General features: G+C 39.6%; 1 pseudogene; it reads left to right on the top strand.

The window, feature by feature from the left end:
* Positions 1 to 7,220: 7,220 nt before the first annotated feature.
* On the top strand, positions 7,221 to 10,545 carry LOC103585867 (annotated as a pseudogene).
* Positions 10,546 to 17,203: the final 6,658 nt, after the last annotated feature.

Raw genomic sequence — 17,203 nt, 5'->3', positions numbered from 1 at the left:
GTTTTATAATTGATAAACCCCGATATACCTCACCATCTCTTGCCAGCTCAGCCTGTATACCACCATCTTCAGCAAACCCTAAAAAGGCACAAAAGTAAGCATAAGTACTTACACAAAATCATTAAGTGAAGGTGGAGCCCATGTAATGGAAAGAAATAAGCTACATTTTCCAGCCTAGAATAATTTACCCACAATAGCGCTTATGAAAACTAAGAGCCAAAGGAATATTTAGCAGTAAGTTAAGAACAGAAAGTTTAGTTGAAAAAGGCCATGAAGCACACATACACTGCCCATCGCCCTCCTCAAATACTGCTGTAAGCAAAACTCTTTACCAGGACAACTGCCAACAAATTAGAGGAGATAAGTTGTAACAAGGTAAGTGGACTAGAAAGTGTACTTGGATGCACCAGATTGTAGTTTAACCTAAAGCATTTGGTATATACCCAGACGATTTCATATTAACTGAGTACTTTGAACCAACCCTAGTCCAAACTAACCCAAACACACAAAAAAAGAACTGAACTTAAACCAAACCATTTAACTATCAATAAAAGAATAGGAGATAGAAATTGTTTACAGTGCTGTAGAGATAGTACCAGAAGGGAAAGATGAAAGAAGAAATCCCAGTACCAACGGCAAAGCTTCCCCCTTGTAACTTTTGCATAATGCACTAACTAGAATGTCTGGCTAGACTAAGGACTGGAATCCTCACAGCACCAATTGTCTAACTCTTAATCCTGTTTGTGACACCAATTGTAAAGCTACTCGACTATGCTTACACCAGTTGTGGTGCTCTTTTACCTGCCAGTAATCCTGCACCAACTGGGCTGATTGTTGAGCTAAGGCTGGGTCTAGAGCCCACGGACCCCTCAAGCCCATTCACAGGCTGGGTCACAAACCCTTCACATGCCAGGCTGAGTCACCAGACCCCTTCACACATGTCTATGAGCTAGGTAACTCTCCAAACAGGTCCTTGGAGTCATATTTGGAAAGCATGGCTGCACTGGACAGATGCCCAAGGCCAATGCCCACCCACCTGCTTCACTAAACTCCTCTACTCTCTCCTTCTTTCTACCTTTCTTTTTCTCTAAAGAGCACACAAATAGCAATAAAACTAAAAAGATACATTGGCACACATGCACACTAACTATACACACACACACACACACACACACACACAAATTGCTTACAATGGACATGCTGAACCACACCCATCTGGACCCGAGGCGAGGGCCCTGACCAAACTATTCTATTTTACCAACATAGAATAACTCTAACAAAGAGAACTTTAGCCAAAAACCCTGAAACCAGATGAGCTACTCATGAGTAATTCTAAGAACAGACCCATCCATGTGGCGAAATGGTGGGAAGACCTGCAAGTAGAAGTAAAAAGCCAGTCGAGCCTGGTGATAGCTGATTATCTAGCACAGAATTTTAAATCAACTTTAAATTTGCCTGTATTAGTCCATTTTTGTGTTGCTATAATACCTGGGACTGGGTAATTTATAAGGTAAAGAGGTGTATTTGGCTTATGATTCTGGGACAGCTGCATCTGGTGCGGGCCTCAGGCTGCTTCTACTCACAGTGGAAAGCAGCAGACAGCCAGCAGGTACTAGCAGATCACAGGGTGAGGGGAAGCAAAAGAGAGAGAGAGAGAGGAGGTGCCAGGGTCTTTTTAAACAACCAACTCTTGCCGTATCTAACAGAGTGAGAACTCACTCATGATTCCCCTCTCTCTCAGTGACAGCCTTAATCCATTCATGAGGAATCTGTACCCCTGACTCAAACAGCTTCCAACACTGCCATGTTGGGGATTAGATTTCCACATGAGTTCTGAGAGGACAATGCATCCAAACTCCATCATTCTGCCCCTGGCCTTGCAAAACTCATGTCATTCTCACATAGAAAATACAATCATTCCATACCTACAGTCCCAAAAGTCAGAGCTTATTCCAGCACCAACTTAAAAACCCAAAGTCCAAAGTCTCACCTGAGACCAAAAGCAAAACTCCTTCCAGCTGTGAACCTGTTAAAAACAAATTTATCTACTGACAAGATACAATGGTCGAGCAGACATTGGGTACACATTCTCATTCCAAAAGGAAGGAATAGGCCAGAAGAAAGGAGAAACAGGTCCCAAACAAGACCAAAACCCAGTAGGACAGACATTAAATCTTAAAGCTCCAAAATAAACTTCTTTGACTCCAAGCCCTACACCCTGGGCACCATGGGGTGTCTGGGCCCCCCAAACATTGGGCAGACTTGCTCCCACAGCTATGCGGTAGCTGTGGTTTTTCCAGGCTGGAGTTTCACGTTGCCAGTGGCCCTACAGTTCTGGGGTCCTGGTCCACTCCCTTGGCTCTACATTTTCTCAGTGGGGGTTCTCTGTGGTGCTCCAATCCCACTTTCCTGCTTGGCATTGCTCTAGTAGATGGCCTCTGCAGTGGCTACGCCCCTGCAGCAGCTCTCTGCCTGGGCCTCCAGGAGTTTCCATACATCCTCCGAAATCTGGGTGGAGGCTGCCACGCCTCCACTGCTCTCATGTTCTGCCAGCCTGCAGACTTAACACAGTGTAGAATGCCACCAAGGTTTCTGGCTTGTGCTCTCCAGAGCTGCTGCATAAACCACACTTGAGTATGCTTGAGGCAGGGCTGCTCCAGCCAGAGCAGCTGGGATGCAGGGAGCAGGCTTCCAAGGGCAGTAGCGCCCAGGTCTGTCCTCTGGAACAATTCAGGCCTCCTGGGCCTCCTAGGCCTCAGGTCTGTGATGGGAGGGGCATCCTTCCAAGCTCCTGAAATGCCTTCAGGGCCTTTCTCACATTGTCTTGGCTATTAGCATCTGGCTGCTTCATAACCAAGCTAATGTCTTTAGTAACCAGTCTATTGTTTCACCCTTGCATTTTTCTCCTGCTCTCTGCTTCTCTACCACATGGCCAGGTTTCAAACTTTCTAAATCTTTACACTCTGCTTTGCTTTTAAATTCTGGCTTTTTGTCATGTCTTTGCCACCATAACTCAGCATAGGCTGTTACAAGTAGCCATGCAGCTTCCTTAATGCTTTGCTGCCTGGAAATTTCTTCTGCCAAACATTCTGGTTTACAAATCTCAAGTCCTATCTTCCACAGAGTCCAAGAGAATGGAAACAATGCGGCCAAGTTCCTTGCTATGGTGTAGCAAGGATCATCTTTTTTCCACTTCCCAATGAGTTCCTCATTACTATCTGAGACCTCATAATCAGCATGGCCTTCACTGTCCACATTTCTGTCAGCATTCTGGTCACAACCATTTAACCACTCTCTAAAATGTTCCAAACTTTCCCTCATCTTTTTGTTTTCTTCTGAGTCTTCTGAAATCCTCCAATCTTTGCCCATTGCCCAGTTCCAAAGCCGCTTCCACACAGCAATATTCCCACTTCTCGGTACCAATTTTCTGTATTAGTCCGTTTTTGTTGCTTATAATGAAATACCTGAAAGTGGGTGACTTATAAAGAAAAATGAAATTTATTGCTTACAGTTTCTGAGGCCGAGAAATCCAAAGTTCATCTGGTGGTGGTAACAGTGACCCAGGGGTCACATTGCAAGATGGTGGAAACAGAGAGCAGAAAAAGAGGGACAGAATCTCCTCTTCTTTTAAAACGCTCAGAAACACGTCCCTGACCATAATTTTTAATCCATTCACTACTGCATGATGATAAAATTCAATCACCTCTTCGAGGCTCCACTTTTCAATTAAAATAATAGGATTTCCCATCTTGTTACCAGTCACAGTGGGGGCTAAATTTCTAATACATAAAACTTGGGGGACACAATTCAAGCTTCAGTGAGTTTGGGGGACATAATTCAATTCACTACATTGCCTAAAGAACATTCTGCTCTACATGTAAATTTAAATGTTAACCTAAAGAGGTATAGCTCTTTAGACATTGGAGACAACCCCTCATAGTGTAAACTATTAATCACCCACTCTTGGCCTAAAAGCAGCCACCCATTGAGAAAGCATTCAAGCTCAACAACCACAAAAACTTAATTACAACCATCTATGTTTACCTCCTAACACTCAACAAGATCAATCTAGTATAAAGACAAGAAATACTCTACCATATGTCCCAGCTATTCCACTGCTGGGTATATACCCAGATGAATGGAAATCATCATGTCAAAGGGATACCTGTACTCCCATTTTTATTGCAGTGCTATTAACAATAGTCAAGAGTTGGAACTAGCCTAAATGCCCATCATTAGATGAGTGTATAAGGGAAATGTGGTATATCTACACAATGGAATACTACTACTCTGCTATAAAAAAAAAAAATGAAATTTACAATTTTATTCTTTTGTGATCTGAAAATATACTTGATATGATTTAAATCTTGTTAAATTTGTTGAGACTTAATTCGTGACCTAACATGTAGTCTATTCTGGAGAATTATCTCTGTGCTGATGAGAAGAATATGTATTCCATCATTGTTTGATGAAATGTTCTGTGCATGTGTGTCAAGTCAATTTTCTGTTTAAATACTACATTTCTCTTTAAGTCTTTGTCTGGATGGTCTGTCTAATGCAGACACTGGCATTTTTTTTTTTTTTGTCTCTTTCGTGACCAGTAAGGGGATCGCAACCCTTGGTGTGATGTCACCCACACTGCGCTCAGCCAGCGAGCGCGCCAGCCATTCCTATATAGGATCCGAACCCGTGGCGGGAGCGCCGCTGCACTCCAAGCCCTGCACTCTCCCAAGTGCGCTACGGGGCTGGCCCAGACAGTGGCATATTAAAGTCTCCAACTATTACTGTGTTTTAGTCTATCTCTCCCCTTAAATCCATCCACACATCCATCCACAGTTGCTTTATATATCTTGGTGCTCTGATTTTGGGTGAATATATCTTTATGATGGTTATACCTTCTTGCTGCATTGATCCTTTAATCATTATATAATGTCCTTCTTTGTCTCTTTTTATAGTTCTTGGTTTGAAATCTATTTTTTCTGATAGATGCATAGCAACTCCTGCTCATTTTTGGTTTCCATTTCTATGAAATGTCTTTTTCCATCTCTTCACTATTAGTCTATGTGCGTGTTTATTGGTGAAGTGAGTTTCTTGCAGGAAGTATATAGTTGGGTATGGTTTTTAAATCCATTCATCGAGTCTGTATCTTTTTTTAGTGGATAGGTTAGCCTATTTACATTCAGGGTTGTTATTGACAGGCATTGCCTTATTCCTGCCATTTTATTAATTTCTCTATGGTTGTTTTATATTTCTCATGTTCTTTCTTCCCTTTTTATTGTATATCTCCGCTGCTGTTTTACTTAATTAATTTATTTGTTTTTTGTAGTGATAAAATACATTTTCTTTCTCCTCATTTGTGTATCTGTTCTACTAGTGGTTTTTATTCTTTCTTGTGTATTTATGGTGATCTCTCTCTCTCTTTTGATTCCAGATGTAGGACTCCTCTGAGGATTTGATGAAGACTAGTCTTGTGAATTCCTGCAGCAGTTGTTTGTCTGGGAAGGATGCTATTTCTCCTTCATTTCTGAAGGAAATCTGTGTTGGATATAGTATTTTTTGGTTGGCAGTTTTTTTGTTTGTTTGTTTCTTTTAGCACTTTGAATATGTCATCCCATGCTCTTATGCCCTGTAGTATTTCTGTTGAGATGTCTACTATTAGCCAGATAGGGATTCCCTTATAGGTGATTTGATGCTTTTCTCTTGTTGTTTTTAGAATTCTTTCCTTGACTTTGATTTGATAGTTTGACTATAATTTGTCTTTGGGAGGTCATTTTGAGGTTAAATCTGTTTGAGTATCTTCGCTTTCTTTGGATCTGTAAGACTGTATCTATCACAGTATTTGAGATGTTTTCATCTACTATTTCTTTAAATAGGCTTTTGATGTTTTTTTTGGTTGTTGTTGTTGTTGTTTCTTTTCCTTTTTCTTCCTCTTCTGGTACATCCATAGTAATGATGTTTGTATGCTTAATGTCATTGGAAAGATTTTGTAGGTTTTCTTCATTATTATTACTTCTTTTCTCTCTCTCTCTCTCTCTCACGCGCTTCCTTCCTCCCTCCCTCTCTCTCTCTCTTTTGGTTTTTTATATTTTTGTTCAACTGTGTTAATTCAAAAAGGCTGTCTTCTAGTTCAGAGAGTTCAGAGGTTCTTTCTTTCACCTGTGCTAGCTTTGCTTATGCTTTTATTTCATTTGCTTTTCTTTCTTTTTTTTTTTCTTTGAATTCTTCAGTTCCAGGATTTTGGCTTTTTGTTTGTTTGTTTGTTTTGTTTTGTTTGTATCTGTTGAATTCCATTGTGGATTCTAACTATTTTTTCATACATCTTTTTGAGTTTCTTTAGGATTGCCATTTGGATTTCCTCATCAGGTGACTTGTCAATTTCCTGTTGCTTGAGATCTGGTATTGAAGAATTGTAGTCTTCTTTTGAGGGAATCATGTTTCTCTGTTTTCTCATGTTTCTCATATCTCTGCATTGATATCTGGGCATCTGATGGAGTAGTCGCTTGTCTTATTCTAGGGATGTCTTTTGAAGGGGGAGACTGTTCCCTGGAGAGTTATTCTATATTGACAGTTGGGTTGTATGTTTTAAGTTTGGATCTGGGTAAATGTAGTAGTGCAGGCTTCATGCAATTTCTTCAACAATATTCAATCCTCGAGTTGTTTGTGGGCACCTTTGTTGCCTAGGCAGTGGGGTCCTACGCAGTTTATTGTTGGGGTTTGTTTTTTGTTGGGGTGATGATCCACTGTTGGTCAGTGAGCAGCTGTATACTGTTGCATCAGGTCCTGACAGCTCTGTAGAGGGTCACTGGCTCAGCTGTTGAGCCCAGAGCAACCCTCTGTGAATGCTGTAGGACCCAGTTGCTTTCTAGAGGCGTACTGTAGGGAGAAAATGCTGCTATTGAATCAGCTGTTGGTTTGGGAGTAGGTTTACACAGCTGTTGCGGGGTCTGGCAGCTCTGAATTTCGCCATCCTATCAGCTGTTGAGCCTGATGCAAGCCTGCAAGGATGTAATCAAGGTCAGTGGCTCTGCAGGGGCCTGCCTTGGGGTGTCAAAGCCCCTGCCTGGTCTGCTGTTGAGCAGGTGTATGGCATTGCAGTAGGTCCTGGCAGGTGTATACTGTTGCAGTAGGTCCTAGCAGCTCTATAGAGGGCCAATAGATCAGCTGCTGAGTCTAGAGCAAGTCTACACAGATGCTGCACGACCCAGGTACTCCCTAGAGCTATGGAGGGCTGTGAGGGAGAACAGACCACTGCTGGTCGGGCTGTAGGTATAGGTATCCATGGACTCAGCAGAACCATCAGTTGTGCGGGAGTGGTAAATGCAAATGTGGGGATGAACAACTTACTAGCTGCTTCCCTGCTCAGGTGATCAGCCTGACCACATAGGGTTGGCGGAAAGGGAGGGCTGCGTAGGCTCAATGCCAGGGTCTCAGTCCCTTTATTGTGTGTAGGCTGTAATCAGCTGGTGTAGTGATCTTGCCAGTGCCAGTTTAAACATGTGGATGGTTGTTGGGGAAGACAGGGCGACTGCCAGGTTAGTTATGGGCCTTGCAGGCACTTGTGGGTTCAACCCCTGCAGGCTGTACAGGACTGGGCCATATACCTTTGAAAATTTTCAACTCAGCAAGACTGCCAGCTTGCCTGGAGAGTGGAGGGGGTACTGCATGGGTTCAGATGCTGGTGTCTCAGTCTTTTTGTCCTAGGCTCTAGGCAGCCTGGGCCTCAGTTCCATCAGCAACTTTGTGAGTGCAGCCTGGGCCTCAGTTCCATCAGAAACTTTGTGAGTGTAGTAGAATGTAGGCAGGGCCTCCAAACAAAGGGAGTTGGTCTCCCTTGGTCCAGGTAAGGGTACACTACCACTCTGATATTGGTTCCCAGATGGTGCTGCATCTCAGCTGCTCAGGGCAGGAGGGATTTTAATCTCCTTCAGCTTTCACTATGAGACTGCAGCTACATTTATTCCTAGCTACTGTCCAACAGGTCTTGTGTCCTGAAAAGACTGGAGGACTCTCCTAAGGTGGGGATCGCTGGTGTTTGTGGTGTTGGTCGTGGTGGTGGTGGGAGCAGCTGGGGTCTTTTCCAGCTTACCTTCTCTATGCCAGATTCCTGGCCAGTCCCTGTGACAGGGTTGAGGCTGGATACCCTGCTCTGTTCTCTATGGTGTGTTTCCTTCTTCCATGCTTCACAAGAATTTTGTCACCCTCCTGGTGCTCTGCAGCATATTTCCTCAGTCATTCTAGTCAAAATATATTTGTTGTCTGTTGTTTCAGTCTCTTTTTATGGGGAGGAGACCAGCACCAGACCTCTCAGTAGCCTATCTTGGGAAAACTCCTCTGCTAATCTCTTTAAGAGATTGTAGAATAATTAGATATAGTTTTTTTCTACAGAAGGCCAGCAATAGAACAAAGAATATAAACAAGTATACTTGTCCCATTACTGCAGAGTAGAATATAATCAGTTCCATTGTAAAAATGTGACACACACAAGCTTTGTGCAACAACGCTTTGGCACTTTCATGTTTTAAACATGTTAAGTTAAACATGTGAAATTATCTCTACTTCCTTCTGAAACTAAATGGCATTAAAACAAATCTTTAAAGGATAACCCTATAAGTAGAACAAAAGTAGAGACAACAGCTCCTGTGAGGCTGTGGACTTTGAGCGGCAGCCGCAGGTCCACATGCCATGGCTGCTGAGTGGACCCCGCTGCTGGGAGGGAGGATCTGGTGGCCCTAGTGCACCTAGTTGGTGTGAGCCCAGTGTGAGGTCCCAGCCCAGGGACACTCACTCAGGTAAATTTTTCCATAAACTTACATAGAGAAAGGACTTTGAGACATGGCTTGATAACATTTTGTTGCATTTCTTTCTCTGATGAACTTGCAGAAAAATGAAACTCAGGGGCCGACCCCGTGGTGCACTCGGGAGAGTGCGGCGCTGGGAGCGCAGCGATGCTCCGGCCACAGGTTCGGATCCTATATAGGAATGTGCTCACTGGCGGGGCACAGTGTGGGCGACACCACACCAAGGGTTGCGATCCCCTTACCGGTCACGAAAAAGACAAAAAAAAAAAAAATGAAACTCAGGGGCCGACCCCGTGGTGCACTCGGGAGAGTGCGGCGCTGGGAGCGCAGCGATGCTCCGGCCACAGGTTCGGATCCTATATAGGAATGTGCTCACTGGCGGGGCACAGTGTGGGCGACACCACACCAAGGGTTGCGATCCCCTTACCGGTCACGAAAAAGACAAAAAAAAAAAAAATGAAACTCAGGATCACCTGTTCAGTCTGAGTGGGGCAGTCCAGCCCAGGCATCTCGTCAACAACTTGGAGACTCTCCTCAAGCAGGACTTCCTCAAACTCCTTCCCCTGGAGCTCAGTTTTTATTTGTTAAAGTGGCTGGATCCTCAGATTTTACTCATGTGCTACCTTGTCTCTAAACAGCAGAATAAGGTAGTGAGTGCCTGTACAGAGGTGTGGCAGGCTGTGTGTAAAAATTTAAGCTGGCAGACAGATGATTCTGCTCAGGATGCTTTGCACTGGAAGGAGGTTTACTTGAAGGCTATTTTGAGAATAAAGCAACTGGAGAACCATGAAGCCTTTCAGACCTCTTCATTAATTGGACATAGTGCCAGAGTGTATGCATTCTACCATAGAGATGGACTTCTCTGTATAGGGTCAGATGACTTGTCTGCAAAACTGTGGGGTGTACGCACAGTACACTGCATTTATGGCATCCAGACCCACATTTGTGCAGTAGTAAATTTTGATGAGTAGAAGCTTGTGACAGTCTCCTTTGAAAACACTGTGGCCTCCAGAGAAAGGAGTTCCAGATCCAGAACCCAACACTTCTGGAGGGACACAGGGACCAGCATTTATTGTGGACGAAAATGATGAACTGGATATTTTGGTGAGTGGCTCTGAAGACTTCATTGTGAAAGTATGGGCTTTATCTGCTGGGACATGCCGAACACACTTACTGGGCATATGGAATGGGTTACCAAGGTAGTTAGTTGTGCAGAAGTGCAAAGTCAAGTCTCTCTTGCACAGCCCTGGAGACTATATCCTCTTAAATGCAGACAAATATGAGATCAAGATTTGGCCAATTAGGAGAGAAATCAACTGTAAGTGCTTTAAGACATTGTCTGTCTCTGAGGATAGAAGTATCTACCTGCAGCAAAGACTTCATTCTGACAGCAAATACATTGTCTGTAGTTCAATACTAGGTCTCTACCAGTGGGACTTTGACAGTTAGGATATTCTCAGGGTCATCAAGACTCCTGAGATAGCAAACTTGGCCTTGCTTAGCTTTAGAGATATCTGTGCCCTGTTCTTTGACAACTCCTACCTGTACATCCTCTCTGCAGACAGAGAGCCTGATTAGCAACTGGCCTCTGCCAGAGTACAGGAAATCAAAGAAAAGCACAAGCTTCCTGGCAGGCAAAGCATCCTGGCTGAATGGACTGGACGGACACAATGACACCCAGTTGGTCTTTGCTAGCAGCATGCCTGACTACAGTATTCACCTAGTGTTGTGTAAGGAAGACAGCTGATGCCACAAGCCACCATAGCTGCCTAACTTTGGATGCCAGGGTTGTGGGTTTTGGATGCAACCTCTACAGCAGCCAACTGCATGAACCAAAATTCTCACCTAATGGTATCATCACACAGTGCACAATCATTTATTTATGCTTGCCAGTGGGCCAGGGCTCAGGTTGGGGGAGGTCTTGTTGCTTAGGAGAGATAGGAGTTAGATGAGTCCAACTGAAAGAAATAATGTTAAGTATGATTAAACTTATAGAAAAATATAGATCTTCTGGGACAAAGCAGGGAGACAATAATTTCAAACACATATCTGACAAGGAATTTGTATGTACAACATATTACAAACTCTCAAATGCAACAATTAAAAAGTAAACAATCCAATTAGAAAATGGGCAAAAATATGAAGTGACATTTCACTGAAAAGGATATATGGGTGATATATTAGCACATAGAAAGACGTTCAACATCATTACTTACCCATCAGAGCAATACAAATTGAAATTACAATGAGATATCACTACATACCTATCAGAACGGCTAAAATTTGAAAATGGTGATAACATCAAACTCTGGCAATAATGTGGAGAAATCTGATCACTCATCAATTGCTGGTGGGAAGGTAAATTTGTACAGCTACACTGAAAAAGAATATAATTGTTTCATACAAAAGTAAATATGTGCTTACCGTAAGACCCAGCAGTTGCACTCTTGGAAATTTATCCCAGGTAATGACAACTTATGTTCAAACAGACAACTGTGCATAAATGTTCACAGCAGCTTTATTTATAATAGCCCCAAACTGGAAACAACCAAAATGTCCATCAGCAGGTGAATGGTTAAACAAACTGTGATACATTTATACCATGGAATACTTCAGCAACATGAGGGAACAAACTACTGAGCCACACAACTTGGATTGATAAAAGTGAGTGACAATGAGTGAAAAAAAAAAAAATCTCAAAAGGTTACTTGCAGTATAATTCCATTTATATAGCAGCCTAGAAATGACAAAATTATAGAGATGAAGAGAAGATTAGTGGTTTCCAGGGTTGGGGTGGGAACAGTAAAGGAGATGAGTGACTGTAAAATAGTAGCATGAAGGATATTTGTGATAGAACTGCTCTGTATCTTGACTGTGGTGGTGTATACAAAAAACTACACGTGGAATAAAAAGAATATAGCTAAATTACACACTCACACACAAATGATTATATATAAAATTAGTGAAATCTGAATACGTTAGGTAGATTTTATCAATGTCAATTTCCTGGTTGTGATACTGTTCTGCAATATATTACCATTGGGGAACCTGGGTTTAGGGTATATGGGTACTCTCTGTTTTATTTATTACAATTGCACGTGAATCTATAACTATTTCAAAATAATATTTTAAAGAAATGTAATAAAAACACTGCATATTATCAACATTCATATGGAATAAGAAAGGGAGGTATGCTGAGTTAATTACATTTTTATTCTGTTTCCACTTGCTGTTTTTTCTTGCCACACTATATTCCTTACATATCAAAGCTTACTCTTAACTCACAGTCAGTTGCATTCAAACTACTTTATGGCATTAAGAACATAGAAAACTCAGATATTAATTAAATTCTTCATTTTGTATTAATTAAATTCTTCATTATATATATATATATATGTATGTATGTGTATATATATATATGTATGTATGTGTGTATATATATATGTATGTATGTGTATATATATATATGTATGTATGTGTATATATATATATATATATATATATATAATTTGATTTTTAGGGTCCAAGGTTTAATAAACGTATAGCCAAGTCTGCCAGATTTTATTTTAATAAAAAAGAAAGCATGCCTTCTTTTTAAACTAAAACCTGAAAGTTATAGAGTCTTTACTCTCCTTTTTAATATTTTCTAAAATCAATCCAAGGTTTCAAATGAAAAACTTCATAAAATTTAACTACCTATATCTAATCTCCTTTTTTATTATTTGTCATCAGTTGGGGTATTTTCTATGTCATAAATCTACTTCACTGCTACTAACTAAATGCTAATATTCTATAAATGAATATTGCAGTGGTATATTGTCCTGAAAAAGGTTAAATTACAAGCTTTAGATAAGTCACACAGATTGAAATAGTGTTATCAGCCATGCTGGGTTGATTTTAATATACTTGAACTAGTCTATGTTTTTCTCATTACTCTGTGTTATAAACCCTAATATAAAATTTTCTGGCGCTATGATACAATCGTGTTCTCAAAAATTCAAGGATCTCTTAAGGCAGAACAAATCCAAGGTATGACTTAGAAAATGAAATTTAATCCTTTATTGATTGTACATGTTATGAAAAAAATAAAGTTATTGTGTGACAGGTTATACTAATATTGTTCTTTGTTTCTTAAAGGTGATCACAGCATTAAAATTATGTCTGTGCTTTCAAAAGTAGCATGAGTCACTTTTCTCTCTTTTACAGACATAATTCAAGATTAATAAGTTTTATATTCATGGCCTCATTTTTAGAATATTCCAGAAAGCATCATTCATGTACAATTCAATATGTTCTATATCCTCTGGGGTTCAGGCTTAAGTTCACGTTTTTAAGCAGGAAATCTGAGAGTTCATAAGCCAAAGAGAAGACTAAATGAAAAAGAAAACCAGAAATGGTAAACATATATCTGGAATAAGATTTGCAGCCATGTCATAAGCAAGCTGGGCCAGTTATTATAGGGATGTCCAGGCACACTGTATATTATGAAGAATTCAGAACTAAGATGTCACACTCTGGCATGATAAGGAAAAGTAGAACAATCCAAGTTTCACGCTTCCCAGATTTCTCTGAACCTTTACCCTTGCACCAGGAGAATGTGCTTTTTAGTTCAAGCTTCCTGACTTGCGGGTTTTTCTTTCAAGTAGCTATGCTGGACAAGATGTAGCCAAACAATGAGGATATATAATCACATAGTTTGCTATTTACACTGATATAACAAAAATGAAGAAGCAGCAGCAGGTGGCAACTTCTCAGACCTCAGGCATGAGTAGGGTCAAGGTGGTATTTTAACATTGCATTTTGGTGGCGTACACATGTGGGGGTGGGGAAAGGACTCACAATTCCTCTTCAGTTTTCTTAGCTTAGCTCATCAAGAATACAAGAGCTTAAGGCAAGAGTTTAAATGGTAACACTTGTGGAGATGGGTAGTGCGATCCTAGGGAAGTGAAGGGAATGAGGAAATGAGATTCAAAAAGGGAGATTTTTATGAGGGCTTTTGTTTTTTGGCAGTGCTGGTTGCAATGGCAGCAGCCTAGACTGTTCTACTGAGGAATTAATAAGAGCCTTTCCTAGGGCTGGGCTCTTTCATCTTGTAAAAAAACAGACTGCCCAGGACTGTCAAGAAGGAAGTTGAGGAGGAAAGAAGGGTAGAGAGTGTAGTATGGCTAAGTACATCTGGGTTGGGGCAGAAACCAAATCCAATACTACATCTAGACTTGCTCCAAAGTGAATGGAAATAAGCCTCATATGCCTCTGCTTCTAATTATTATTGACTTAATTTGATGTTCATATTTATGTGTATTTGGGTGCCATTACCTTAAAATGGAGAATCTATTTCTAGAAAAGCCTAAAGTGGATATGTGCGTTTACTACAATTGATTATTCCTTTTTTTTTTTTTTTTGCGTTTCCTTTTTTCTTAACAATTCATTGACTTTGCTTTCAGGATTATACTTTCTTCGGGTTTCTTTCCTATACTTCTTATTCTCAGTACCCTTTGCTGTATTCATTCCTTCTGACTGATCTAAATCACGTAGTGTTCTAGGGCTCAGAACTAGGACCTATTATCTTCCATTGGCTTCTTTATTTATTTGTTGTTTTTTTCAAATCTGATGAATTTTTTTTTTTTCCTTTTTGTCTTTTTTCGTGACCGGCAACAGGATCACAACCCTCCATGTCACACCCGCACCACGCTCAACCAGTGAGTGGACCGGTCTCTATATGGGATCCGAACCCTCGGCGGGAGCACTGCACTCTACCGAGTGCGCCACCGGGCTGGCCCAAATCTGATGAATTTAAATGCCATTTGCGATCCACCTCAGCCCCAACTTCTCTGAACTCCAGACGTGTATTCAACTGATTTTGTCACATTGACATCCTGGAGACTGCTACCAAATCCTTGTTTTACCCACCAGCTTTCATTCCTTTTTTCTAACCATCTGCAACTCGGTAAATGGTAATACCATTCATTTAGTTGTTCAGTCCAAAAATCTTAATATAATTAGTGACGTGTACTTGTCATGCAGCATGTCCTATAGACCAAAATAATATTATTGCCTTTATCACAAAAATGTATCCTGACATTACACTTGTAACCACGTCAACTACTTCAAGCTTAGTTCAGACCCACTTTAACTCTGTAATAGTCTTCTAAATGGTCTGATCCCAGAATATGTTCTCGATATTGCAGCCAGACTTTTCAGTTTCAAACATAAATTTTTATCATGCCACTTCCTTGCTCTCACCTCTTCAGTGGTTTATTAATCATCAGAGAGTGAAATATGACCACTTTATCAGGCCCGTGAGACCCTAAGTGACCATGTCCCCTGATTTCTCTCTGACTTGATTTTCCAGAACTCTGCCTGATATCAAAGCTATAATGGCAAGATTAGACTCTGCTTTCCTTCAAACATTCCAGGCTATTTCTCAACTTAATACCTTTGATGTACTTATCCTCCAAACTAGTAGCCTCTAAAACGAGAAATTTCAGAATTACTCTTGATTTTATTCTGCACTGTGCTTAACCATCACCTCCTCAGTAAATTAATCACACACTCCAGTTTCAGTTATTCCCAATTTGTGAGTATTGTACCAGAATCTTGGAAACAGTAATAATGTATGTGGACTTAAGATTTATTGCAGTATAATTGACATATATGAACACATATCAAACTCCAAAAAGTTTCCTCAGGCCTCTTCTCCTGTCCTCCCTACACCACAAATGGCAACACCATTGCAACCACTAATCCCCTCCAACGTGCCCTAGAAACCACTAATCTGTCCCTCTACATTAGTTTGCATTCACATAAGTGGAATCATACAGAATGTTTTCTTTTTATATTGTCTGTCTTATTTTTTTTTATTTATTTCACTTAACATTATTACTTTGAGATTTATCCATGATGTTGTATATATAAATAGTTCATCAAATTTTATTCCTGGTTAATATTCCACTGTATATAGATGTACCAAATATTGTTCATCATCCATCCAACTGCTAATAGAAATTTGAGATGTCTCCAGTTTTGCCTGTTATAGATCAAGCTGTTATGGACATTCATAGACAAATTTTATGTGAAACATTTAAGCATTATATATGCTTACATTTCTCCTCCCATATTTCCACTTCCCTTATCTGGGAGCAGGATAGTTGGGTCATATGATAGCTGTTTAAAATTTTAAGCTGACAAACATTTGCAACATAGTTTTACCATTTCATCTTTCCACCAACAGCCTAGGAGATTTCCCATTGCTTCACATGTTGACAATGTTTGGTATGGTCAATCACTTTAATTTAAATCATTTAATAAGTGTATGGTGGTATCTTATTGTGGTTTGAACTTTCATTTCTCTAATAAATAAGAATATTGAGCATCTTTTGATTATATGTTATATATTTGTTATATAATATATATATTTATTTTATATTATATAATGTAATTACTATGTATTTTATAAATATATATATAAAGGTACTTCAAAAATTCATAGAAAAATTGAATTAAAAGAATGTCAATCTTTCCATGAACTTTTTGAAAACCTCTCTCTCTCTCTCTCTCTCTCTCTCTCTCTCTCTCTCTCTATATATATATATATATATATATGCATGTATATATGTGTGTATTATACACTTTTTAGTTTTAGAGTCCTTAATTTATTCTTAGTATAAGTCCTTTTTCAGAAGTTGACTTGCAAATATTTTCTTTTAGTTTATGTCATGTCCTTTTATTGTCTTCAGGGTAACTTTGGAAGGGCAGAAATATTTAATTTTGAAGAGGTCTAATCTTCACTATTTTTAATAATGTGATATGATTTTCATATTGCATCCAAGAAGTCTTTGCCAAACTCAGTGTTATATTACAAAGAATTTGTAATTTTCTCCTAGAAGCTCTGTAACTTTACGTTTTTCATTAAGTCTATAATAAATTTTTATTCCATTTTTAGATGGTTTAATTTTTTTAATATATAATATGAATGAAAAATCTTTTCAGCAACACTTTTTGGAGACTATTATTTCTCCACTAAATTGTCTTTATACTTTTTGAAAAATTATTTGGGTCTATTTTTGAACTTTTTATTCTGTCTCATTAATCTGTTTGTTTTTCTTTATGCCAAAGCCACATGGCCCGGATTACTGCAGCTTTATAACAGTCTTGAACTGAATAAGTGTTAGGACGTACAACTTTGTTATTTTTCAAAATTAAATTTATAAGTAGTTTGAATTTTCATGTGCAGTTTAAATTAGATTTTCAATTTTAATAAAAATACTTCCTTATATTTTGATTGTTTTCATGTTGAACATATTGGCCAGTTTTGAGATAAATAAAATCCTAATAATATTGTACTGATTACATGGTCACAATACATTTTTCGATTTTTTTAAGCCTCGAAAATTTTCTCTCAGCAA

Source organism: Galeopterus variegatus, unplaced genomic scaffold, assembly GCF_000696425.1.
Source record: "Galeopterus variegatus unplaced genomic scaffold, G_variegatus-3.0.2 Scaffold281, whole genome shotgun sequence".
Classification (NCBI taxonomy): domain Eukaryota; kingdom Metazoa; phylum Chordata; class Mammalia; order Dermoptera; family Cynocephalidae; genus Galeopterus; species Galeopterus variegatus.
The sequence above is the reverse complement of the archived record's forward strand: the minus strand, read 5'-3'. Positions and strand labels throughout refer to the sequence as shown.